The sequence below is a fragment of the Engraulis encrasicolus genome, chromosome 7 (genome assembly GCF_034702125.1).
Source record: "Engraulis encrasicolus isolate BLACKSEA-1 chromosome 7, IST_EnEncr_1.0, whole genome shotgun sequence".
NCBI lineage: Eukaryota > Metazoa > Chordata > Actinopteri > Clupeiformes > Engraulidae > Engraulis > Engraulis encrasicolus.
The window spans coordinates 33357054-33364553 of NC_085863.1; the positions used below are offsets into that span (position 1 = coordinate 33357054).

A 7500-nucleotide genomic window follows, 5' to 3' on the forward strand; every position below is an offset into this window, starting at 1 on the left:
AGGCCTAACTCTCAACCATATATATATATAGGCCTATATATATTTTATATATCTCACACATTCAAAATGGTTGCCCCCCCCCTTTTAGACGTGCAACACAACAAGCAAACCACAAAGCACCACATTATATTTCACTAAAGATTACTGGAATTACAGGAAACTGAGCACACCACCATGAGGACATGTCAGGTTGTTCCCCACGGCTCCTGTCACTTTTCTACCATTAAGACATGCAAATGACAGTGCGTATGAGACAGTGCGTATGTAATTGCAATACGAGTAGGGATGTTGTTGTTTTTGATTTTTGTTTTCCTCTTTCAAAATATCATACACAAACTATTGAGTGATAGGCACACAGTGCGTAGGCCTATCTGAATATACCCTAAAATATATTATGGATTGGTTAGTCCACACTTTCTTTGTTTCCATGAAACTAACTTCCATGCGCTTGGGAAGTACAGTAGGCTAGCCGATAATTTCCAGACAGTTATCCTTGCAAAATGCACAAAAAGTAGGCTATTGAATTCAACAAAATTGACTGAATGGCCAAACGATACATTTCCTATGTAAGGTGTCCATGAAACTGTGCAGAGATTAGTCGAGAGGCCAAAACAAGTGTGTGTGTGTGTGTGTGTGTGTGTATAGTGTGTGTGGTCTGTCATGTCATAGAAATCTCAGTTTTGCTTTGTGCAGGTGGTAACCCATGGCATCGACTAAACTGAGAGCAACCTGGGCCCATCTGACAGCCACGCTTCGCACCATTAGATGTGGTAAAGCGACACAATAGGCCGTTAATGGCTTTGACTAGCACACATCTCGCACTGACCGGCCAGGTATGACATTGCTAATAAACGTGCCATCATAGACCACTTGCTCGCCCCGCCGATTCTATTTATTTCGACGACGTATTTGCCAGATTTTGACACAGACAGGTTAAACAATGCGACAGAAGTGATATATTACCAAAACAAAAAATAGCAATTTCAGACGCAGTACATCCGACTGCGTCTGCGTAAAATACAGTACAAGATGCAGTTGAACTTGAACCACAATTCTCCTTTACGCATACAAAGACACCCGGCAGAGCAACAAGAAACATAAAATACAATTTGCACTATTTACCAGTTGCAACTAATAAACATCTGAGCGTCATGAAAACACATAGGGTAGCCTGCTGTAACTGTAACACAGCCAATCCTGGCAGCCAACAACAAAATGCAAACGAAATGTGAATTATTATAACCACACATTTCCGACATAATCTTACTTCATGTAAATATGTCACTGCACTCGAAACAAATGCATAGATTTAATGAAAGAACCCCCTTAAAGCCCCTTGAAGGATGGCAGCTACCTTTGATGTGGTGAGGCTGGCCAGGAGGAAAATAACAAGTCAAGAAATCACTTTCGCGGTCTAGTAAATATGGCCCCGGTTCACATTCTGCTTGTCAAACAATGTAATCCACAAACGCACGGAGCATTCCATTCCGTTTAAATTGATGACAGCCATGCGAGCAGCGTGCCTTCTCCAAGAAAATCCCAGCGAAATGAACCAACAAAAAAGCGCATAAAGCTACCGTGTTGCGCGGACAAAGACAGCCATGTGTCCCGCCCGTATAGAGCAGCAGCAAGAGCTCCGCGCACTGGAGAAATCCTGGGAACCGTAGCCACAACTCCCTCCTTTGGGCTCGGAGGATAGCTTGGTTTGTCTCCCGATTTAACAATCCAAGTGGGTCGTATGAGTAAAATCCGTCAAAGCCTTTGTGTCAGATAACGTTTCCCTCTCGCACAATGTAAACAGGCTATGGAGACATTCATCCAAACGAGGATGCAACCAGGCTTCTTTTGCTCTTCGCCTCGCTTATTTCTGCAGAGAAGAAAAATCCGAACGTTTGTACACAGTATTCTCCTTGCAAGTGACGGTGGTGCAAATCAGTTTAGCAGCCACCGGGAGCCATGGCTGTCGTCCTCGGAGTCAAATGATGGGTCGCTATACGCGCGCAGCAGAGGGCTGGTGACGGATCCCGGTCGGGTCGTGGCGCCCCTATCCGTCCGTTTACGACAGACAAACTCTCATTCATCCAACAGGGAGCCTCAGCGGTCCCCTTCACGATCGGGTCCTCCCACTTCCTGATCCTAACCTAACTCCATTCAATCCTTTAACTCGCCTCGCAACCCCATACGGACACGCGTGTGTGTTTCCTCGACCAAGAGTGAATAACGTTTCCTAAGCGGTGGCGGCGTCGATGGAGATGGAGAGAGAGAGAGCGCGAGCACAGAAGCGCTGGCGTGAAAGGAGCACAGTGGAAATCTATTGGTGATTCATACGAGAGAGAGAGAGAGAGAGAGAGAGAGAGAGAGAGAGAGAGAGAGAGAGAGAGAGAGAGAGAGAGAGAGAGAGAGCGCAGGGCAGAGCAAAGGAGGGAGTAACTGGGACTTGAGCGATATTCTTTCACTCTCTCAACGGGTGGGGAGAGGGAGAGATGATGTCAGTCACTAATGAATTTCACAGTAGGGTGCAGCTACCGCGAGGGGAGGAAAACAAAACGATCTTTATAAACAGTGGCCACCTCTTCAGGACTCTCGCCCACAAGTCTTCCCGTTTGCCACTGGCACCACACCACAAGAGCGCCTGAGACGACGGGGTTATGATCACAGGCTTGAAATAAACTACTTCAGGGCTAGCTTTAGCTTTCATCTCCTCTCCAGAAAGGCACTATTTACAGAATACATACGATGTGGTTTATGCCATTATAATGTATCTGTACTCCCTCACTGGCAGTTACTGTATAGAGCATGATAAATAGAAATAAAAAGAACCAGGCCTATAAATAGGCCTAGGCCTATATAGTGTGTATAAAACCTAATACACATCCTCTTACATAATACTCTAATAGTAGATGGGGCCTTCTTGAAATCCTTTTAAACATGGAGGTCTTCAAGGGGCCTCCGTACTGTAACTAAAATGTAGTCCAAGCCTCAGGTTGAAGGATTTTCGAGGAATTCCGCCGTGGACTGACCCTTGCTACTTACGGATGTGACAGACGGGGCCGTTTGCATTCCTATCGCCTCACCCTAAGCCCTGGCTCATCGAACCTCCTGACCAAAACAATCCCGCAATCTTGCCAAATATTCTGGGAAAATCCCTTTAAAGGGATAACTGCAGAGCCGCTCGTTTAGCCTATTGACGGGCTGCCGTGAACTCTTCCGGGAGGTCAAATGAATCCGCTTCGCTCTCCTCTCCTCTCCTCTCGAGCTATGCCGTGCCGTGCCGTGCTATGCTGCTGACGTTAGCTACCTCGTGGCCTCGGACAGCTGAGGTCATGCTGGACAGAGCCAAAAGAAGTCCCAGAGACAGACAGACAGGCACGCTGTGGCGATTATTCCACCTTCTGGCATGCCAATGCCTCTGATTATTTGTTTCTCCTCAATTGACATCCCCATAGACACAGGGACACACGCGCACAAACATGCACACATGACATGTACACACACATGGATGCATGCACGCATGCACACACACACACACACACACAAACACACACACACGCACACGCGCATACGCACACACACACACACACACACACACAAACACACACACATACGCACACACACACACACACACGCACACACACACACGCACACACACACGTGAACACACACACACACAAAAAAGTAGAAAAAATGAGATGTATTATTACCAAAGTAGTGTAATGTTCAACCAGTGGCCCTAGGCTAGAGAAGTGACAGTATCCGTAATTAATATGGTAGCAGGTGCAACATGATATGCAGATAACACAGGGGTGGGAAATCAATGAAATATTTAAGATGGTGGGATGATTATTATACACCAATTGTAATGAAGCAGCTTATTAAAGAGTAATAGAGATACTAATAGCGCACATGCAGTAGGCTGCGTGTTAACGCTGGAGATTCTTCAACAAATATTTTTAATTGGAACCACACCAGCTGGTGATTCAGACATGACGGGGCAGAAAAATAAAAAGACACTCGCTCATATTTTCCTAGAAGAGAAACACCACGAAGAGGAGGCAACTTGGACAAGATGCTTCTTCAAAGAGAAGCATTCTGGATGTACCATCTTCAGTCAATGTCCCCGAAAGGCATGAATGAGGACTTTGAACTAACTTGTTTTCTGTAACTGGCTAGGCTGTTTTTTAATGTTTGCTCCCTTCTCTATCTTTTGTGTCACTGTTGTTGGTTGAAGTGTCTGTTATGCTCCAACAGGTGGCGCAGAGGGCACCCCACTTAATGAACGGCGTAAAAGCTTGATGTGGTGGGGCACCTGCTGCACCATCTCTAATGAGCAATTAGAAACAGGTGACAAGGAGGTTGTTCCTTTAAAAGACTTCAGGAAATAGACTGAATCTGTGACACTGAAGAAGGCTCTGTGCAGCCGAAACGTCTGTCATGTCAGTCCCTGCAAAGTTAAAATAAAATAAAACCACAAGAAAGAAGAAAAATTGAGTGCGATCCATTCCCTACTACTAGAAGAGAATTGGGAAATGTATGCTGGTTTCTGATTCACGAGCGGAGGAGGACTATGAATGAGTATTTCCAACAGTGTTCTATTTAAAGTAGGAACCAGTGATATGGTAGCCTACCTTGTTACCTTGACTGCACCATGCAATTTTGTGATTTTGTGATGTGAAAAAGTGAAAGCCCACATGGGAAACTTCAACTGCCATTGTCACTGTGACACAGAACTCCATAACACACAAGTGCACACTACACACAACAAAATTGCACTTATGCCCCACCTGTGCAAAGGGGCAGCCCCAAATGGCGCCCAAAAGGAGCAGTGTGGCAGGGCGGTACCATGCTGAGGGTACCTCAGTCATGGAGAGGGATGGGGCAGAACACTGGTTAAATACTACCCTCACCAACCTGGTGGGTTGGGAGTCGAACCAGCAACCATTGGGCTACAAGTCTGACGCTTACCCATGACTGCCCTATTTTGCACACATAAACACCTTGGATGCCCCATGGAAGGTGGAATGGTGTGTGCATGGAAGGAGAAACAATAACGCCGTGTACAGACCAAGAGCGAACGGAGCGAACGAAGCGACGGAAGTCATTATTTCTCTATGGAGGGCACGCGACCTGCGCTACCAAAGCGAATTCGCCAGGAGCGAAGCTTCTTGCGCGACCAGAGCGAATTTTGAAGATTAAACTAAATCTAATCGCAGGCGAATTCGCTCTGACGCTGTTCGGCGACAACCAATCGGAACGTTCATATCTCCGAATGTCCCAGGCTGTCAAGCCAGAGCCGTTATGTGATTAGCTGAATCAAACATGTCAATGCTGCGTCTCGAGCGAATACAGCGCATTCAAGGCGAAACTTCTTCTGCTACCCACGCTACCAGGCAGCGTAGTTCGCTCTTGGTCTGGACACGGCATAAGTGGCTTCTACTGTATACGTGTAATTACATAGCCAGTGCACACATACTGCACAAGCCAATGGATACCGTACATAACATACCGTACATGGCGGAACACGCACATGTAGTACAAGCTGTACATTACACATGCATGCAGGCATGGAGGAGGGACAATGTAGGCCTTGTGTCAGTTCGTTATCGCTGCACTGTAGTGCACTGCACTGTACCATTTGCGTGGGCCTCGTGGCAGACAGACAGAAGACGTCAATTAATGCAAATGCTCAGCAACCTAAACGGTCATTATCAGATTTGAGAGAAATCCCCAGTCCTGTAATTAGCAGCTTGGCACTCACTGGATAATCAATGTCCAGCTCAGTCAGTCAGTCAGTCAGTCAGCCAGCCAGCAAGCAAACGCTGCTTATTTTTAAAAGCAAATGGTGGAATGCTGACAGAGTCGGAAGAGTAGAGAGAAAAGAGCTTGAGAGATGATGAGAGATGAAAAACGAGAGATGGTAAATGAGAGAGAGAGAGGGAGAGAGAGCGCGCAAAAACAAAGGCATGCCACATAGCAACTGAAGGGGGGAGAGGGAGAGGAGAGGAGAGAAAAAGAACTAAAGTGGCACTCCAGTATAGAAAAGCACTTGATGCCTCTTGCCAGAAAAAAGTTGGTGGAGTGGAGATGTGAAGATCAAACGTTTGTCGTCTGGAGTTGTGCTACGTAGAGGCGGTAATTGCTGTCTGTGCCTGTAAGTTCTGCATATAGACCATCAGCCCGCTCCGTTGACGTTTTGTCATCTTTTATTCCTTTTCGTGGCCTTGATCCTCGGCTTCAAAGTCACCAGAAAAAGAAGCGTATTTCTTTTTTCTCTTCTTCTTCTTCTCGGGCTCAGTTTCTCTCTCTGCCAACACCCCTCTCTCTCCCTTCATCCTTCCACGCCCCCCACCACCCATCCCCCACTCTTCCAGTCCCCCGCTCTCCCTCGTTTCCTCTTCTGCAAAACCGTGGTTTAATTTTACAGGAACTCTTTTCCTAGATTGCAATCACTGGAGACCGACCTGACGAGGCCCCTTTATGAGCTTTGCAGTCATTATGGGAAACTCGCCCCTCGTTTCAAACATTACCGATAACGCGTGTAACATGAGTGCATGTGGATGTAATGTGTTAAAAGTGCTCGTTTAACTTGACGCAGCGACACGTATATACGCTGTGTATGTACCCTGTGTATATATATCCTGTCTCTCCACCCTACTGTACACCACCCCTCCACACACGCACGCACGCACACAACACCTACGGTATGCCACTCCACCCTAACATCCTCTCTCCCCTGTACTACTTGGTTCTATTCATAACCAGTATAAAGGGAGAAAGAAAGAAAGAGAGAGAGAGAGAGAGAGAGAGAGAGAGAGAGAGAGAGAGAGAGTATGTGTGTGTGAGAGAGAGAGAGAGAGAGAGAGAGAGAGAGAGAGAGAGAGAGAGAGAGAGAGAGAGAGAGTATGTGTGAGAGACAGAGAGCAAGAGAGAGAGAGAGAGAGAGAGGGGAGGAGGCAGGCATGTGTGATGAAAAGGAGGATGGAAATCCATTTCTAATGACATCCAAAACGGCGGACATGCCATGTGAGACAGGTGGCTGTTCATGTCCGCGGGGAGGTTAGCATGACTCGAGACGCTAGGCTAGGTTGAAACCGGGCCCGTGTAAAACACCCGACTAACAATAGCAGCGCTGTGAGAGACAGGGCCTTGGGGACATGGGATGGGGCGTGGAGAGGGCAGAGGGGTAGGGGTGTGGACAAAGAGCTGATGGAGGTGTGGGTGGAGAGAAGGGATCCATGGAGGTGAGTGGTGCTGGAGTGGGGAGAGGAGGGACAACAAAAAGAAGGTAGAAAAGACAGGAACAGAGTGTGAGAGAGAGAGAGAGAGAGAGAGAGAGAGAGAGAGAGAGAGAGAGAGAGAGAGGGAGAGAGAGAGAGAGAGAGAGAGAGAGAGAGAGAGAGGAGAGAGAGAGAGAGAGAGAGAGAGAGACAGAGAGAGAGAGACGGAGAGAGAGAGAGACAGAGAGAGAGAGAGAGAGGGAGAGAGAGAGAGAGAGAAGAGAGA

At 47.1% G+C, this 7500-nt stretch overlaps 1 protein-coding gene across 16 annotated transcripts in view; it reads right to left on the bottom strand.

The window, feature by feature from the left end:
* The window catches only part of auts2a (activator of transcription and developmental regulator AUTS2 a), a 596658-nt gene that overhangs the window by 81101 nt on the left and 508057 nt on the right, over positions 1–7500 (bottom strand). Inside the window, exon 1 of one of the 16 annotated variants that reach the window (XM_063203285.1) lies at positions 1578–1753. The exons of 14 other annotated variants lie outside the window; for them this stretch is intronic. The gene's annotated coding sequence lies outside the window, so the exon portion shown is untranslated. Of the gene's footprint in view, positions 1–1354; positions 1376–1577; positions 1754–7500 lie in introns of those variants that run through there. One more of the 16 variants, XM_063203286.1, reaches the window with a different exon arrangement.